This window comes from Hypomesus transpacificus, chromosome 16 (genome assembly GCF_021917145.1).
Source record: "Hypomesus transpacificus isolate Combined female chromosome 16, fHypTra1, whole genome shotgun sequence".
NCBI classification, from domain to species: domain Eukaryota; kingdom Metazoa; phylum Chordata; class Actinopteri; order Osmeriformes; family Osmeridae; genus Hypomesus; species Hypomesus transpacificus.
Window position 1 is genome coordinate 228,175 of NC_061075.1, and position 17,663 is coordinate 245,837.

Below are 17,663 nucleotides of genomic sequence, written 5' to 3' on the forward strand. Positions count from 1 at the left end.
ATGCGGTGTGTGGGTAAGTTTGGTCTGTGGTGCAATGTTTCAGGTTGTCTTGATCTTAGTTTGTGTAGCTTGCAACATGGATCGGACAACACAGCAGTGCGAGGTCGATAAAGAGACATTGGATATCTAATAACTACGCAACATTTAATTAGTGCTACACGCCCGAATCAACGCTTAGAATACCCGTATTTAGCCTATTCGCTGCTGTTTACAGTTACGCGTTCATACGTTTGTCTATCCGTATACGTCAATTCTTCAAAAGAAGACGTCAGATTAGTATTTTATATAGTCGGCAAATCAGACACTATTCAAATTCATAAATAAACTAAGTTATATCAGTTATATCTCCAGACAAACCCGGCAATCATTTTGGGCCTAATGGGTTTTGGGAGTTGACTGGATATTGTAATTTTTTTTTTACAAAGCCAATTCCAACTGGTTTTGGGTTGCCTTATTCATTTTAAACTGAATGCAAGATGCCAAGGATACAGTCTGTACAGCTGTACCTCTGTACTAAATCACATCACATAGTTATTTTCGGTTACATTGCCTGTTCAATGAGAAGTGAGTGGGAAACGATGGCTCAAAATCCATTTACAGTAATAGGCCTACTCTGGTAAATATTGGCTTTTTTTGGTCACACACACACACGCACACACGTACGCACACACAAGCATGCAGATTATCAAAGACATATATCCACCCATCTCCAACCAAGAATGTGAATGGGTAGCTAACTGACATAGTGAGAGCCTGTTAGCCTGGTGTGCTCCGCGCTGTGCAGAGAGGTAAGCTCCGCTAGCGTAACTGTCCATGGTTCTGAAACGCTAAGTGGCTTTCTTCACTGCAAACTTGCGTCCTCCCTCAAAAACTCTTAAAAGCCCGGGTTGACATTTCAATGCCTTTTATTGTATTACCTTCCTATTTAGCTCTGGTTTCTGAGCTGAAAAGGGAGTTGGAGGGAAAAGTATATAGGTTTTTGGATTAAGTTGCCTCATACACAACTTTATAAAGTATTTAGCCAAGGGGAAAGCTACACAAGAGCAATAGGATGCCTTTGTATCTCAAAGGCCTCCATGTACACGTACCAAATATTACAGGAAATAAATATAACAATTTGTGAATTTTTATAATTTCCCAACAGAGTGTGAGATGGATAAGTTGCTGTCCCAGGACCCGGGGTGTGAGGAGAGGGTCTCTATGTCCTCCTGGTGATAAATGCGATATTGGTTAGCTGGTTCAATTTCAAGGTAAACATTCGTCCCCAGAGGATATTAAATAGATCCTAGCCTATGTGTGTCGTCTGTCCAGGACTGGGCTCGTAGGAAGAGAGACCGTCATGTGAACATCCTGGCCGTGACACTTTGACTGTGAGAACACTGGAGAACATTGAGAACATTTCAAGAAAGGCCAAACTTTTGGTCTAATGTCAAACTGAAATTGAGTGAGAGACCTGGGTGTGAGTCCGTCAGCTGTCATCTCCTGACTGGCTCCAACCCCCCTCCGCCATGTGTCTACAGGGGCAGAACCAGGGGGGCAGAACCAGGGAGGCAGAACCAGGGGGGCAGAACAAGGCGGGTGCACCGCGTAGGTCAAAGGGGGGGGGGCTTGTGGTTGAGCAGCACAGCACAGCCAGTTCTAACTCCTGTCTACATGTGCCCTCTGCTCCATGCCTGCCTGCATTATTTCACACATTTAAATTCTAAATGTTTGTTCTGGCCCAGAGTCTTGGCTCGGTCGTTCTAAACTGTGGAAATCGATTTTAGTCAGCTGTCACAGCAGGCAGGCTTCTAGAACTCCCACAGAAATACATATTTACAAAAATTATGTTTTTTCCGGGGTTTTTTCCGGGAGGGGTGTTTCATTAGCCGTCTGCCACCTCGTATGCCTCGTAAGATGAAGCGGCTGGTGTCAGACTGTCCCTTCAGCGAAGTAGAGGAAAGTCAACATCCAGACCCCTCTACTTCTCTGTGGTACGTTCCCACTCAGTAGTCTGTGAGGAGTCCCACAACTGCAGGCCAGTCCAACTTTTGATATTTAGGGACCCTATTTCACTCCTTTCTGAGTATCAATCAGTGACAAGAGTTGTGGAAAAAGATCTGGGCTGCAATGAGATGAACTTCCGACCAGAGACTTATACAATCCTCACGGTCATATCTCTTTACAATAAGATATTTTATTACAGTAAGGTGGAATAAAATAGTTTCATGGCAAAGCTTGGACCGTGAAGAAAGTAGATGATTTTGAAAGGTAGACAAAATTATTAAATGGCAATGAAACAGAATGGAAATTAAAATAGGTTCAAGGCATCAGATAGTAATGAAAGAACAGGGCCAATACTTCAAAGACCAAGAGTTCCACATCCCACAATTATACAAAACAATTAGGATTAAAGGCGAACACCGGAGATAGCAGGAGATACGGATAAATTATCACAAAAAAGGAAAGATGTGACTCTGGTCTGACCTTCATTAAGAGAGTAAAGCGGCGCTGGCTCTGAGCTGGCCTTGCTAGCGAGGCCCTCTCTCTCTGTCACATGCCAGATAAGATTAGCGAAAGGATCCAATCTGCTGTAAAATCGGTTATAATCATCAGTTTGGTTAAAATATTAGAAGACTTAACAAAGAAACAAACACACGATAGTCTGAAGGAAAAATATTTAAATGAATCAAAATCAACACACAAAGTTTAAACACTACACAGAGAGTGGCTTAACACATAGTCCAACATCACTAACAAAATAGACCCAACCTCCTTCTGTCCAGGACAGCACAGCGGCTGGGCTGTCAGGAAGTTCCTCCGGTCAGCACACCTGTCAGAGCGCTCCCTGGCTCGTGTTAAGATTAGAGGGGAGAGAACAGCTCAGTGGTTAGAGAAATGGACTGCAGATCCGGAAGTTGCAGGGTCTGAATACTGACCTCACACCACTGGGTTTGAACTGTCTTCCTCATCAGAGACTGTTATATCCCATTCTGCCCCTCATTCTGCCCCTCATTCAATCCCTCATTCTGCCCCTCATTCAATCCCTCATTCTGCCCCTCATTCAATCCCTCATTCTACCCCTCATTCAATCCCTCAATCTGCCCTTCATTCAATCCCTCATTCTGCCCTTATTCTACCCTTCAATCTGCCCTCGCCTCTGTTTCCAGTGGCCTTCCCAGACGCTGCCTTAGAGGAGATGAAGGGTGAGTGGACTGGCAGCCCCCTGTTCTCCTGGCTGGGGCAGATCTAGGTACAGTAGGCAGGAGCTAAAAGGGCAGCCATGAAAGAGATGCAATTAAAACATCTGACGGCTTCTGAAGGCAGATAAATTCATTTAGATGTAAAATTCAAATAATACAAAAAAAATATATCGAAGGGGGTTGATTAATTATTTCCCCCCCAGAGATCTGTTCTATTGCTGTCAGATAATGTATCTGTTTTCATTTTCTTTACACTTCTACTGCAGAATCAAGAGAGCAGAGGTTCAAAAGACACGGCTCTGTTTGGCTTTCAGAGGCCTCGTTCTAAACAAGGCTTTGAAACATTTTAATGTGTTTCAATCTGTTGTGTGGAGATGAAAAACAAAAAACTATTCACTCTTTAACTTTTGTTTGTGCAGCTGCATTTATTTTGCAGTCATAACTGGTCATTTATACACGTGAAAATGTTTTTTTCATTATATTTCTCCCTGTGTTATAAGATAGTATACATGTTGTATTGAACTAAACACAATTTAATTCAATTTGATTTATCCTAAAGGCAGATATTTTGATCATCAAGTTTCCCTAAACTGCTGCTAAAATATAGTAAATAATCAGGTTTAATAAAAAATATAAATAAATCTCTATTATAAAGACACAAGTCCATGCCTTCATTCAGTGGCTGATGTTGCAAACCAGGTGAAACCCAGGTTCAGATCTGTAGAACACATGTCACCAGGTACAGTCTCCTGGTCAGTAGAACACATGTCACCAGGCACAGTCTCCTGGTCAGTAGAACAAATGTCACCAGGTACAGTCTCCTGGTCAGTAGAACATATGTCACCAGGTACAGTCTCCTGGTCAGTAGAACACATGTCACCAGGTACAGTCTCCTGGTCAGTAGAACACATGTCACCAGGCACAGTCTCCTGGTCAGTAGAACATATGTCACTAGGTACAGTCTCCTGGTCAGTAGAACACATGTCACCAGGTACAGTAGCCCGTTAAGACAGGAACCAGAAGTTGGCGAAAGCTCAAAGCTTAGAACTCTGGACTAAAGCACCACTCCACCTTCCACGACCAAGACTATCACTGAATCAATAGCTCCTCCCCGCTCTCTCTCTCACTTATCTCTCTCTCTCTGTCTCTCTCTCTCTGTCTCCCCCACCTTTTCCTCCCCCCCCTCCTTCCCCTTACTATCTCACCCTTCTTTGGCTCTCTTTTCAACCTAGGGTTCATTGTAGGATGTCAAACAAAAGGGTTTATCAGAGGCTCTTAATGTACCCCCCACCTCTCTCCTCTCTCGGCCACCAACTCCTTCTCTTCTTCTCTTTTCTCATTCATTTATTCCACTGTGTGTGGAAATAGGCCGGGCAACAATTAATTTCAGAGTGAATTCAGGCAGGATCTATTACCCTCTCTGCCTGTATTGCTCTAATGGAAATCTATTTCACTTCTCTTTTGTGTCCAATATAATTTAATGCCCATTTTATTAATGGCCTGAAATAATTACGGAAGCCTTTTGTGATTCTTGAGTATGTTTCATTTAATTGTGTAATAAATGTCTAATCATGGCCCCCATCTGAAGCCATTATGGCATTAAAATTAACAATTACGCCACAAATGTCTTGGTGAATGCGTTGGGGTCTATAGAAATCGCTGCTGATAACAAGACACATATAAATCATTCATGAGAAAAAAAATCTCCAAAAAGAGGAGTGAGAGATAGGACGAGGGGAGGGGAGGGAGGGAGGGAGGGAGGGAGGGAGGGAGGGAGGGAGGGAGGGAGAGAGGGAGGGAGGGAGGGAGGGAGGGAGGGAGGGAGGGGAGGGGAGGGGAGGGAGGGGAGGGAGGGCAAAAAGAAGTCAGTAAAGAAAAGAGGAGAAGAAAGAGGGTGAGTTTTCTTTATTCAATTGAAAAGTGGGGATGGCCAAAAGATAGGGCATTTTAAAACTGTGTCACCCTCTCCACTTCCTTTCTTCTCGTCTTCTCTCTATCTCCATTTAATTTGCCCCCCTCTTTATTTTTGAAGTAACAGATTTCACTTTGGGAATTCATTAACCGTTAACTTGGACGATAAAATATCTATCACAACCTCCGCTCGGTTCCTTTTCTAAGCTGCGTGGCGCCCCGTTTCGCCGTTGTGGGTGACCGAAGGCAATTAAAGAGGCCTCGCGGGCCCCCTCCTCCCTTCTCCCGGATCACTTCCTCCCCACTAACAGGAAGGCTGCTCAGCCTACCAGCAAGAATTGTTTTCTTAGTTGCCAAGTATCCAAATTTCACGGTGTGGGAAAACTCCATCTGCCACTAAAACGCCTTGTCGGTTCCTCTATGTCACTTCCAAGCTAATATTCCACAATTGGTTTTGGTGAATCTATTCTTGTGGCATCTTTGACCATGCTGTACTCAGTGGCTTCCAGAGCAAGACACATTACCCTACATATGCACAACTCCAAGCAGGGTGTTGATACCAGTTGTCTCCAAAAGCTCTATATTTAAAGCTACTCCAATCAACCGCTACCTGCGCTGTCGTGTGGCTATAAATCTCTGCAGATATGAGTGGAGAGTGCGTTCAGACGCGTACACTCATGATACCAGCAATCCATTGGTTGGATAACAGGGAAGACTCATCTATAGTGAGATTGTCGTGATATTTACTGAAGCCGGCCTTGGGCACTCAAAACCCCATCTGGCTCAACTCGGTGGTCCCCCTTAATGTGAGGGAGTCAGACTGTCCTTAGCATCCTTCAGCCTAGAGACCAATACCTAGAGAATCTTCCACAAACACTGACATCAGTTAGATCAGTTGAAGAGAATGTATTTGTGTGTTTAGAGGAATAGGCACTGTTTGATAATAGCTTGAAGGTTACAATAGCTGATTCATTACAACATTGCGGTACGAACTGGAGGTCAGCTTTTATAGTTTACTACACCACACCACTCAGCTCATGGGTCGAGCACAATCATATAATCACCTTCATGAAAAAGGCGTCTCTACGTCTTCACTGACCTTAGATAAGAAACTGAAAGTACTTGAAGCTTTACCGTGTTTATCTATACTCACATCTACACTTCTCACTTCACAGATATGAAAAGTTATGCATAATATTTCAGTTGAAGGGGGCTTCATAAGGATTCATAACAACCAACTTAAACATTTAATAACAGCTGTATATGTGTGGGAGTCTATTGTAATTTATACCTACACCCAGCATACTTGAAAAGTATTTTTCAAACTTAAACTGTTTCACATTAATGGATTTAAATGTTGCCAGATCATTTTTTACAGCATTGATGGTGAATTTCCACACGCCTAATGTTTTTTGGTACATACATGGTACAACATACTTATATACAAAATATATATATTTTGTCACCAAACAATGTGCCAATATCAAAACATACTGGGATTTTGAATGTTTTTGATAAAGACGTCATGAAGATATCATGAATGTTTTTGCTCTCAGGTAAAGATTTGCTGAGGCTATACAGCATTCGTCAACACACTGTCAGAAGGATAATGACTTTCAGGCACCAGGTTGAAATAAAGCATTCTCTAAATGAAGCGTAGCTCAGCTAAATTATGTCTCCATAACCAAGCACAGCTTTACAGTCCATAAATATGTCCATTAAGGATCTCTCCTCTAAACATATCCCCACTCATTTAATTCATCTATTTAACTGATGTGCAAATGAACCTTGGCATTTTCACAAAGGCACTTTTATGCAGTGCACCTCTCACACCTCTCTTCACTCTTCTTCTAACCAATTTAATTCCGAGCTCCAGATTTCACGGTCAATTTTATTTTGCTCACTCTCAAGGAGTCCATCATCAATTCTTCACAACTTTTCATGTCCCTTTTCTCTCCAGATCCGCTGCGAAATTGCCCATTCACGTTGTTAACTTAGTGTGACTGCCGTAAATGTACTGCGACGGCCTGCTCTTTTCAATATGCATTTGGAGAGCTGACCTCCAGCAGTAATTAGTTTGAGTCTTTGTTTATCCTTTATCACAGTCTCGTTTTTCACTCGCTTTCCTATCTTTGTTTCCCAAGCTACAGAGGAGAGCCCCCTGCTCAGAGATCACAGCCCTCAGACTCACCCAGAGAGAACGTGCTGATGTCCCGGCAGCCTGGCCTTGACTCTGTGTGGGAACAGCCAGGCTGAGGGCCGTGACATGTTCAGTAGAAACTTTGGCTGTTTTTTTGAAGCCTGCCCACACAAGGACTTTGTAACACTTATATAAAGCTTTCCAACTGAGTAAGTTGTTACTTAAACTGTTAGACTGTGATTATCATCTTTTTTGTTATGGATTGGAACATTCATTTTGGCAATTATTCTCCTAAAAGGTAAACATTTCTGTACAGTCCAATACACACAAAGAATCTCCAGTGATTGAAACCATTTAATTACATGGAAGATTATTTACTACCATAAATTGCTTTTTTTGTGTGGTTGTTTAAACTTTTGATGGTCACCTCTTTTTATGTGTCTTTGGTGTTTTTGATACAGTGGACACCTCAACAAAAGCACTGTTACAAAGCCTGTGTATTCAATATTCACCCTGTATTCAATATTCACCCTGTGTTCAATATTCACCCTGTGTTCAATATTCACTGTGTTCAATATTCACCCTGTGGTCAGAACATACTGTAGTTTCACCTACAGACAGCTTGGTCCCCTGGAGGTAGTTCTGGAGTGAACACGTTATTCCTGGTGAATCCAGGATGTTCCACAGAGCTTTGTGAGTTTCTATTCACATGATGTGTTTAGGTCTCTCCCGGTCAGTCGTGTTTGGGTCAACACGTGTCTGGGTCAACCACGGAGTCCTGTCTGGGTCAACAACAGTAGAAATTCCTCCATCAGTCAGATCTGTGCAGCCCAAAAAGGATTCAGGAATATTTTCTCTTAACTATGCAGTATGTAGCTTAAATGAATGAACACCACTTCTAATTGTATTTTTTCGACAGTGACTACCACACTACTATGAAGACAATAGCTACTAATGACAATATCTATACTGATTACAAAAACTAGTTTGAGTAAAAATAATATGAAATAATCATAATACATGCTTAATAGTCAACATAATCATAACTCAAATTCGTAATTCATATATTTTGCCAGGTCTCTCAAGTTTCTGACTCGTAATGCCCATCCACCATCTTCATCTCCATCCATGTGAACTCTACCCATTGTAATGCCCATCCACCATCTTCATCTCCATCCATGTGAACTCTACCCATTGTTTGTGTTGAGCCCAATAGGAGAACAGGCCGATCAGCCTCTCTTGGCAAAGACGGTAAATGAGGGATCCCTAGACTCTGGGATTACCCTATTATTGAGAAGACGTTCCACTAAGCTCTCAACACTGACACATATTCCTGTTCTATGGCCTATTCACTTTGAAATATGTCTTGTCAGGGCGGCTTACAGAAATCTACATAATCCTTTCTTCATCACAATTAAAGATACCGGTGAACAATAAAATTGCTTGCTCTCTGGTTTGTTTCATCTTGCTTTGGAGAGAAAGAAAGGAGGAAGCTGGGTTAGGGTTAGATTTGGGTTTAGCTAGAATCTGGAGGCTGTTTCAGACACAGCCGGACTGTCTGGAGGCGACAATGGATGAAGATGTATTTTTTGGTGGACATTGTCTACAGTAAATAGGAAGTGCATGGAGGTGTGTGTGCCTCCCATGTCTTTAGAGTCAGGGTCAGCCATACTAGCAGGAGCAGCCGATCCCTAGGCCAGGAAAGATACCTGCACAAGGCTCTAACTCTCTGGCTAGAAAGAACGCTGTGTGTGGTGAGGTCTACACATGCCTCATCTGTGCACCTGTCAGGTGGTGAAAGAGGGCAGAGTAATGAACAGCGATAAGTCAGAAGACTGAAGGACTCAAAGCCCAAACACACCTCAAGTATTAAATAAACAATCAGCGCAGAGCAGGGCCAGTCGATGACTCCTGACCTTGCTGAAGGGACGTAGAACCCCGCAGGTCTGCTAATCGTGGTGTTGATGGTTCAGGGAGAGAGTTAGCTTAGCATATAATTAATGCCTAATAACCCCTTGATTGTTTGTCAACACTTTCATTCCCACTGTCTTTTTATCCTTGCTTAATAATGCTCTGAGTGCTGCGGGGCCGGCAGCTTCTGATAACATCTTAAGCCTCTTGTTTCAATACCCTGGTCTGGCAGCAACAACACTGGCCAGTTGCTCATTTACAAGCAGAGATAAACACACAGTCCTTAATCTGTCTTCTGCTAGTCCTCCACACAGTCTTTAACCCTTCCACTCCCAGGTCTCTTACTACTTGCCAATTCAATTTCTAGTCCAAGACTCAGCCCTACTTCTAGACCCAGTCCCAGACATAGTTCAAAATCCCAGTCCCAGTTCCAGTCCTAATCCTAATCCCAGTCCCAGTTCCAGTCCTAATCCTAATCCCAGTCCCTGTACAGCAGTGGTGGCTGCTGGTCTTTTAAAGAGGGGAAGCTCATTTTCGGCCTACATCCTGGCTAGTTCACCCCTACGACACTAGGCTAACCTACTGAATGAATTAATGAACGAAAGATCTAACAAAACAATATTAATCTCGAAGGAGGAAATTTGGAAATTAGGTTAAACTGAAACAAGGAACGTGGTGTATAATTGTATGGAATGTATGATGAAAATTGGTGAGCAATTTCGCCAAGCAAATACCAAGAAATAGGTTGCAGCAGTTTATCTTTCAGTTTACAGTTGCAAAATCCGCAATTGGACAGAGCTTGAATAGCTTCGATGACTCTTTATAGTACAAAATTACTGTCAAATCAAAAGGAGATGCAGTCTTTTGACAGACCCTCCAATCATCACGCGGAAGCCGAGCGTCCAGGCCAGCTCACTCCTCCATTCACCCCCAGAGACACTGAGCATCCAGGGCGGGACATAATCGCAGCATTTATCCAACGGCGTATAGTTTCGAAGCAATGAAAAAAACTGTTTATAGCAGCCCCATTGAATTCCATGGAAGCTGAGCTTCAACAGGGAAATGCACTGTGGCACTACGGGAATGTATGAGAAGGAAATCAGTCAGTCGACCTGCTAATATATGTAGCTGATTCTGAACGAACTCGTCTTCGATATGAACGTGTTCTAACGCATTTAAAATTTTAACACAATAGTAAATATTTGACCATGAATCTTTTTGAAATGTTAAGGGAAGCCTGCAGTCTTAAAGAAATCGCCACTGCTGTACAGTCCTAGTCCTAACCCCAGTCCCTGTACAGTCTTAATCCTACTCAGAATCAGAATGGGATTTATTCGCCATGAAAGTTTGCACAGACAAGGAATTTACTTTGGCAGGAAGGTGCATACAATAAACATATAGGAACCTAAAATTTAAATATGTGGACTATCTATACTAAGGGTACATAGGGTACATAAACTAGCAGTACTAAGTGGAATTAAAATAAAATAATCCAAGGCCCTGTACAGTCCTAGTCCTAATCCCAGTCCATGTACAGTCCTAGTCCTAATCCCAGTCCATGTACAGTCCTAATCCTAATCCCAGTCAATGTACATTCCTAGTCCTAATCCCAGTCACTGTACAGTCCTAGTCCATATCCCAGTCCCTGTAAAGTCCTAGTCCTAATCCCTGATCCCTGTCCCAGTTTGCTGCTGTGAGTTTCTCTAATCTCAGCAGTGACCTGTCACCTGCCATCGCACCAGCCAGCCAAGACAACCACTGCTGACAATATGAAGGAGGAACGCCACCATTCTATTAAAGAAAGGAACACACATGACCTCTGTGTAAGAAAAAACTTGCCCTTTTTTCTTTTGGTTGCAAAACTCAAATAAGAAAGCTAGACAGTGGCTCACCCAGGTTTATACGTGTCCCTCCTGAGAAGGCTGCAGATATGAACTTCTAGCTTGCGCTCAGAGAACCTCAACCACTGACATTGATATCTCAGCAAGTCAGTTTAAAGTATCTCACCATCAGTCAACATTGTGGCTGCTAAACCACGTAAAAGAAAACAGACAATTCACTGTTCAAACTACAATTACAAAAACTACAAAAACAATAGATACTGATGATCTCAGCTCAAAGGTCTTTAAGGCTGTCGACTAGGACTACATCAGGGCTGGTGGAGAACTATAATTACTGGGAGGAAATATATAATTAAATATGAACGCGTGAATCACTTACACAAGCTCATTAAAGCTTATGCTATCCACTCTATTTTCCTTTCAGTTTGAATGAGACAAAAGAAGGACAATATCCCATTAAATGCTGTTTTCACATCCCATTCAGTCGGATTGGAACTGGAGTGGCAGTGTTTTTCTGTGGATTAAAGTCTGATAGCACTAGAAAGGGACAACAATTCCCTGCTTTGAAGACGTGTGAACACACAACGAGAGAAAGACTGGAAGGAGAGAGGGAGAAGGAGAAAGGGAGAAGGAGGGAGGGAGAGAAAAGGAGAGAGAGGAGAACGAGTGAAAGAAAGAGGCAGGGAAATCCAGTATGGCAGGAAGGTTTTAACACACTGCTGGTCTGTGTAGTGAATGAATTAGGAGGGAAATGGTGATTACTGTGTGGTGGTGCTGGGATCTCCCTGGCGGTTGGATGCAGATAGCAGCACTGGGGGGCAGAGAGGTTGTGATTTATGGGTAGCAGAAAGCTGATAAGAACGCGCCCCCCATTTAACGCCTTATCGCCTGAGTTAAAGAAAGGCCACAATTTGCAGCATTCTTAAAAGTCCCAGATGTGACTAATCTCTGCAACCTTACAGACAATCCGTCTCAGTAAAAACTATAGATCACTCCCTTGTCTCACTGATCTAGAACCTTCTTCACCCCTCAACGCAGACCCAGACAGGGAGGAAAACGAAAAGAGAAAATGTGTGTGTAGTGCACGCACACACACACACACACACACACAGATAAACTCTCTCTCTCTCTCACACACACACACACACACACACACACACACACACACACACACACACACACAATTGAGGACAGTAAGGGTTATGGCCTCAATATCATTGCCAGCAGGTCAATATAATGCCACACTTTGAAGATTTGGTAACACTTTAGATGAGCTCACCAAATTCATAATTTATTAACCAATTTGTCACCTATTAGTTAACGGTTTGTTCACCATTAGTTATTTATTGTTTATACAAAATGTATCATTAGTAAAGCATTTGTTCACACAGTTAGGGTTAGGGTTCGGGTTTAGGGCTAGGGTTTAGGTTCAGGGTTTAAGTTTTGGTTAGGGTTTAGCTTTACTAATGCTTTACTAATGATACATTTTGTGTGAACAACAAATAACTAATGGTGAACAAACCGTTAACTAATAAGTAACAAGTTGGTTAAAAAATTATGAATTTGGTGAACTCATCTAAAGTGTTATCGAATATTTTTTTGTTGTTGTCACCTATGTTAAAAACAGTTTATGTGGTTAAACATTCAGAGGTTCATTCCTGTAGTTATGGTACAATAAACATGGCTTTAAAAAATTTAACTAAGACAACAATAGAGACCTATACATCTAATTTGCATTTCTGGGCCTTCCACATTTTCTACTTTGTATATGTTTAGTGTATGCACCTTCCTGTCACAGTACATTCTTTGTTTCTTACATAGCAAATAAAGCTCATTCTAACTCTGATTCATGTTTGACAACACAGGATTGAGGGCCATGCCATGGCTGGGAGTTTGATTGAACTTGAAGTATTGGAAACTGCTGTTGTTTATGAAGACAGCAACAAGAGACTCCGAGCTGTTTCTCCAATAAACTAGGCCCTGACACAACCCCTCTCCCTAATCAATACTAATCACAAAAATAATAATTACACTGTGGAGCTTTAGGAGCAAAATTGATTTTGAAGGCAGTTGTTTGCATCAGTGTCCTATCTGGTCCTAATAATCTTTAAGGTGTTTCACTTGAAGTTGGAAGACCACAATCGGCTCGCTTGGAAGCGCAGGAATGTCATTGCAAGGTCCAGGCAGGTTTATTGATGTATTGAACTCTTAACGTTGCTAACTTTCATGATGTGGATCCAAAATCCCTCCCTCCTTTCTTTTTTTACTACACAAATGAAATCACAGCACATTCAGAACCTGCAATATTTTTCATAGTTTGAAATACTGCTAAACTGTTAAATAGAATCATGTCATTCAGTATTTTAAAAAAAATCATAAGTTACCTATCATCTAACTTGTGCATCCAACTAACTGGACAACTGAACTCAGTCTAATTATCTGTGTCTGTTCCAGTACACTGTATGAGAGATGCCGGAAACAGTTCTGGCTCTGGTTTGATGAAAATAGTGGTACAGTATAATCCAAATGTACATATCAGTTGGCATTATTACTATATGAAAGGTTCTTTCTTTAAATTAAGAGCATTTACTCTTCTTATGCCTCACTGTGTGTAATTAGTGTGGGATAGACAGACGATGGCTGATTCATTCTAAAGTATTTATGAAACTCAGTGATCTGACTAATGGAATTTTTCAACACGGTGGCATCTTGCATCTCCCTCCTTTCTACAGATTAACCTGCTTCAGTCTCCTGACTGGGTTAAACAGCCCAGGTACCTGAGATGCCTGAGACATCCTGTCTCTTTTTTCTCTCCCTCCCCTTCCCTTTAAACATACAGATACATACCACACACACACACACACACAGGCACACAAAAGAATCCGTACACCTACAGCAGGTAGCATAAAAGTCAACAAACCACCTTATTGCACCTGTTCCTGTCCTGTCAGTGTGAGGTGGAGTAGGCGAGCTCGTCTGCAGGGCTGAGGAGGGAGCCAGGGCTGAGGAGGGAGCCAGGCCTGAGGGGCTGGCTGACCTGTGTACCTATTTACTGTTAACGGAGCCTGTGTGGCGTGCCTCAGGGCAGGCGGGCTAGCCTTGGCTCTGGTCCGCTCTGCTCCCTCTCTACCAAGGACATTCATCACAGGCTCCGCTGCAACGCCAGGGTCACACACATAATGAGGCGGGTCAGCGTGATAAAAGTAAAGCTGCGATTGGATCAAAGGCAGGTAGCGACCGGGTCAAAGACCAGCTCGGCCAGCCAACCCCTGGGGCTAACCCTAACCCTAACACAACGACCAGCACCTCACTGTGTTCTGTCCTCACTAAACGGCCTGTTGTACAAACACCCTGACCTCCTTATCCTGCCTGCTCTCCTGCTTCCCTCCTCTTCGCCTCCCCTCCCTCTCCTCCTCCTTCTCCTCCTCCCTCTCTTCTCCTCCTCCCTCTCCTCCTGCTCTCTTCTCCTCCTCCCTCTCCTCTCCTCCTCCCTCTCCTCCTGCTCTCTTCTCCTCCTCCCTCTCCTCCTGCTCTCCTCTCCTCCTGCTCTCCTCCCTCTCTTCCTGTTCTCCTCCTCCCTCTCCTCCTGCCCTGCTCCTGCCCTGCTCCATGCAGCCTCCACCAGAACTCAGGATTGTTTGAGATTCTCTCTGTGTCGTGGTTCCACAGGGAACGTTTCACCGGTGACATGACATTTGGCGGTGTGTACGGTGTGTAAACACGGGGTGTGAAGGTGTGCGTTTACGGTGTGTGTACTGGGAGTCTGTTCTCGGTTCTCAGGAGGCCTTTTGGTCTGCTGGTCCACCCCAATGCACCCAACCACTTAGGCTGCACCCTCGTCCCCCTCCTCCCCGTCTTCCTGCTCCAGCCCGCCTGTGTGCCTGACAGACAGACAGATGATATCTGCCATGCATCTCCAGCTCTGGGGTTCTATCAGTCTCCAGCACCAGCCCGTCGCTCTCACACAGCCTGCACAGTCTCCTGCTTCTCCCCGTTCAGATAAGATGAAATATCAGTGACTGAACATATTTTATGTATGAAATGCAGCTCGTGACAAGCAGTCAAGCATCAGGTTTGTTTAAATAGATGATTGCTATCAGCTATTATCTCAACAGAGTTTGGTATTGTTCTCTGTTTACAAAAAAAGAAAATGGATGTTTTGCTTCTTCTTATTATCTACTTCTGATGCTTTCTTAAGAGAGCTTCTTGTGTGAAGCTGCTGGGATAATTAGGACAGGACTGTCAGGACATTGTGTTAGACAACACCTCTTCAGGCCAATTCCAGGGTCTGGTTCCCTATACATTTATTCAGAGGACGTTGCAGCAGATTATTTATTGGGATTTCTCTCTCGTCAGTGAGATGACACTTCCCCCTCCGTGTCTTGTTGTTACTATCAGATACTGAATGATTTCCATTCTCCGTGCTTAAGGTTGTGGTTGTCAGTTTACACCCCACAGCTTTAGGATGGGGAGAAGAAGACCTCACTCTTGCTTGGAGCTGATGATTCTGAGGGACATGGGCCATGGCGACAGAAGGGATGTGGGCAGAGCTCTCTTTAATTGTAGTCACTGTGTGTATTAGTGTGTGTTGCTGTATTAGTGTCTATTAGTGTGTTTTGCCGTAATAGTGTGTAATTGTGTTTTGCCGTATTAGTGTGTAAGTGTGTTTTAATGTATTTGTGTCAGGGGGTAGAGACAGTAGTATACAGGTAACCCTAACCCTACACAGGTACAGTGGCTATAAGACGGGAACGTCTATGTCAACTGTATTCAAAATTCTAATTCACCAGGGTCATTACAACACAAAAACAAAAGCACAGTTTCAAAGACAAGCACACAATAACCTTGAACCATGCCCTCAGCCTCCCCCAGCCTCTCAACCTGCCCCTGCCTTTCATTCTCCCCCAGCCCCGCTGCCTCCCTGTGTCCTGGTTAAGCTTGGCTCCCTTATTGTCCCAGGCCTCTGGTTGTGTCTCTGGGCAGTCCTGCTGCACAGCACTACCCCCACACCACTCATCTGCATGGAGACACACAGGGGCACGCACACGGGTCATTACCATAACAAGCTGGCGTGTTTCTGAAGATACTCTTGTTCAGGACAGACGGGGGGTGGGGGGAGGGGGGAGGCAGGAGGGGGGGCCGGGGTGGCGATGCGCCCTGCTTTATTTCAATAACAACAGCCACACACAACGCCCAGCTAGTAAGGGTTTGAATCCACCACTTGGGTCCTGATGGACTGATAAGAGACAGATGGACTGGAGAAGGCTGAAGACATGGTGTCTTGACCTCCGTTTGCTCCACAAACGAGACCCTTCACACCGCCACTGAATCACCTCGGGACTGATCCTAATGTCAGACCGCGAGGAACACCAAATACGTGATCAACACCAACTGAAAGCAAGTTACGTTAAACAAACTGCTCAAATGTTCCTGAAAATTGATGTTCAAATAACCAAGGTGTCCTTTGTTTAGGAAGGTTTTTCACTATTAGATCTAAATCCTCCTATTCTCAGCAGCATCTTGGCTGGCAGGGTGCCGTATGAACGCCAGAAAGGCAGCGGCCATCTTGTTAACGACATGAAGATGATCCTGCTCTGTGTTGACTGTGAGGCCTTCATCGCTCCATAGTGAGCCTCAGGGAGAGCTTCACACACACACACACACACACAGCCCTTTGCCTCCCAACACAGGTTGTCCCCTGTGCGAAATCTGGGTCTAAACTCTTATCCCAAGTAGGCTGCGCCTCACTGCCGCTCCAGCATGCAGGCAGCGCATCCCAGATCCAGAACGAGATGTCCTAAATCCCTGCCTGGTTTCCTATGTTAAATGTGGCTTAGCCCCGTCTGGGCCGTGCGCAGGAGAGAGCCTGTTCACAGTTAGTGGAGGGGTTGTAAATATGTGGTAACACTTTCAGGGGTAATCCTCCTGCACAAAGAATTGCCAGAGATTACGGCCCGGTTGTCTGACGAGGAGAATCCCCAGTCTGTGTAGATCTGAAGCACGCTGCAGCGCAGCAGCCAGGCCAGCGCCTGGCACTGACAGGATGAGAGGGGAAACCTGGGACAGCTCCAGGGTCACCAGGAGGGTCAGGGTTAGTACTAACTACCTAAGGTTAACCCTAACCACCACGTGGGGAAATAAAGGTTTCCTTCAGCTGCAAGGAAGAATATCGGTCTACGTAAGGTTGTCAGTGGAGAGGGAGAGAGGGAGGGAGAGGCAGGGAGGGAGGAAGAGACAGATGGAGGTAGAGGGAGGAAGAGGGAGGCAGAGGGAGGTAGAGGGAGGGAGAAAGAGGGAGGCAGAGGGAGGTAGAGGGAGGGAGGCAGAGGGAGGCAGAGGGAGGTAGAGGGAGGGAGGCAGAAGGAGGTAGAGGGAGGTAGAGAGAGGGAGGCAGAGGGAGGCAGAGGGAGGCAGAGGGAGGTAGAGGGAGGTAGAGGGAGGCAGAGGGAGGTAGAGGGAGGCAGAGGGAGGTAGAGGGAGGGAGGCAGAGGGAGGTAGAGGGAGGCAGAGGGAGGGCAGGTCTGTTTGACCGCTGGCCGTCCTCTCCTGTTGATCCTCCTGATCTCCTGCCCTCGTCAAGACAGCCTCTCTTCTGAGCGCTGCCACTCTCAGACTTTGCTCCACGTATGGAGAGGGGTTTAGAGGCTAGGGGTTTAGAGGCTGTGAAGAGAGAAGCCC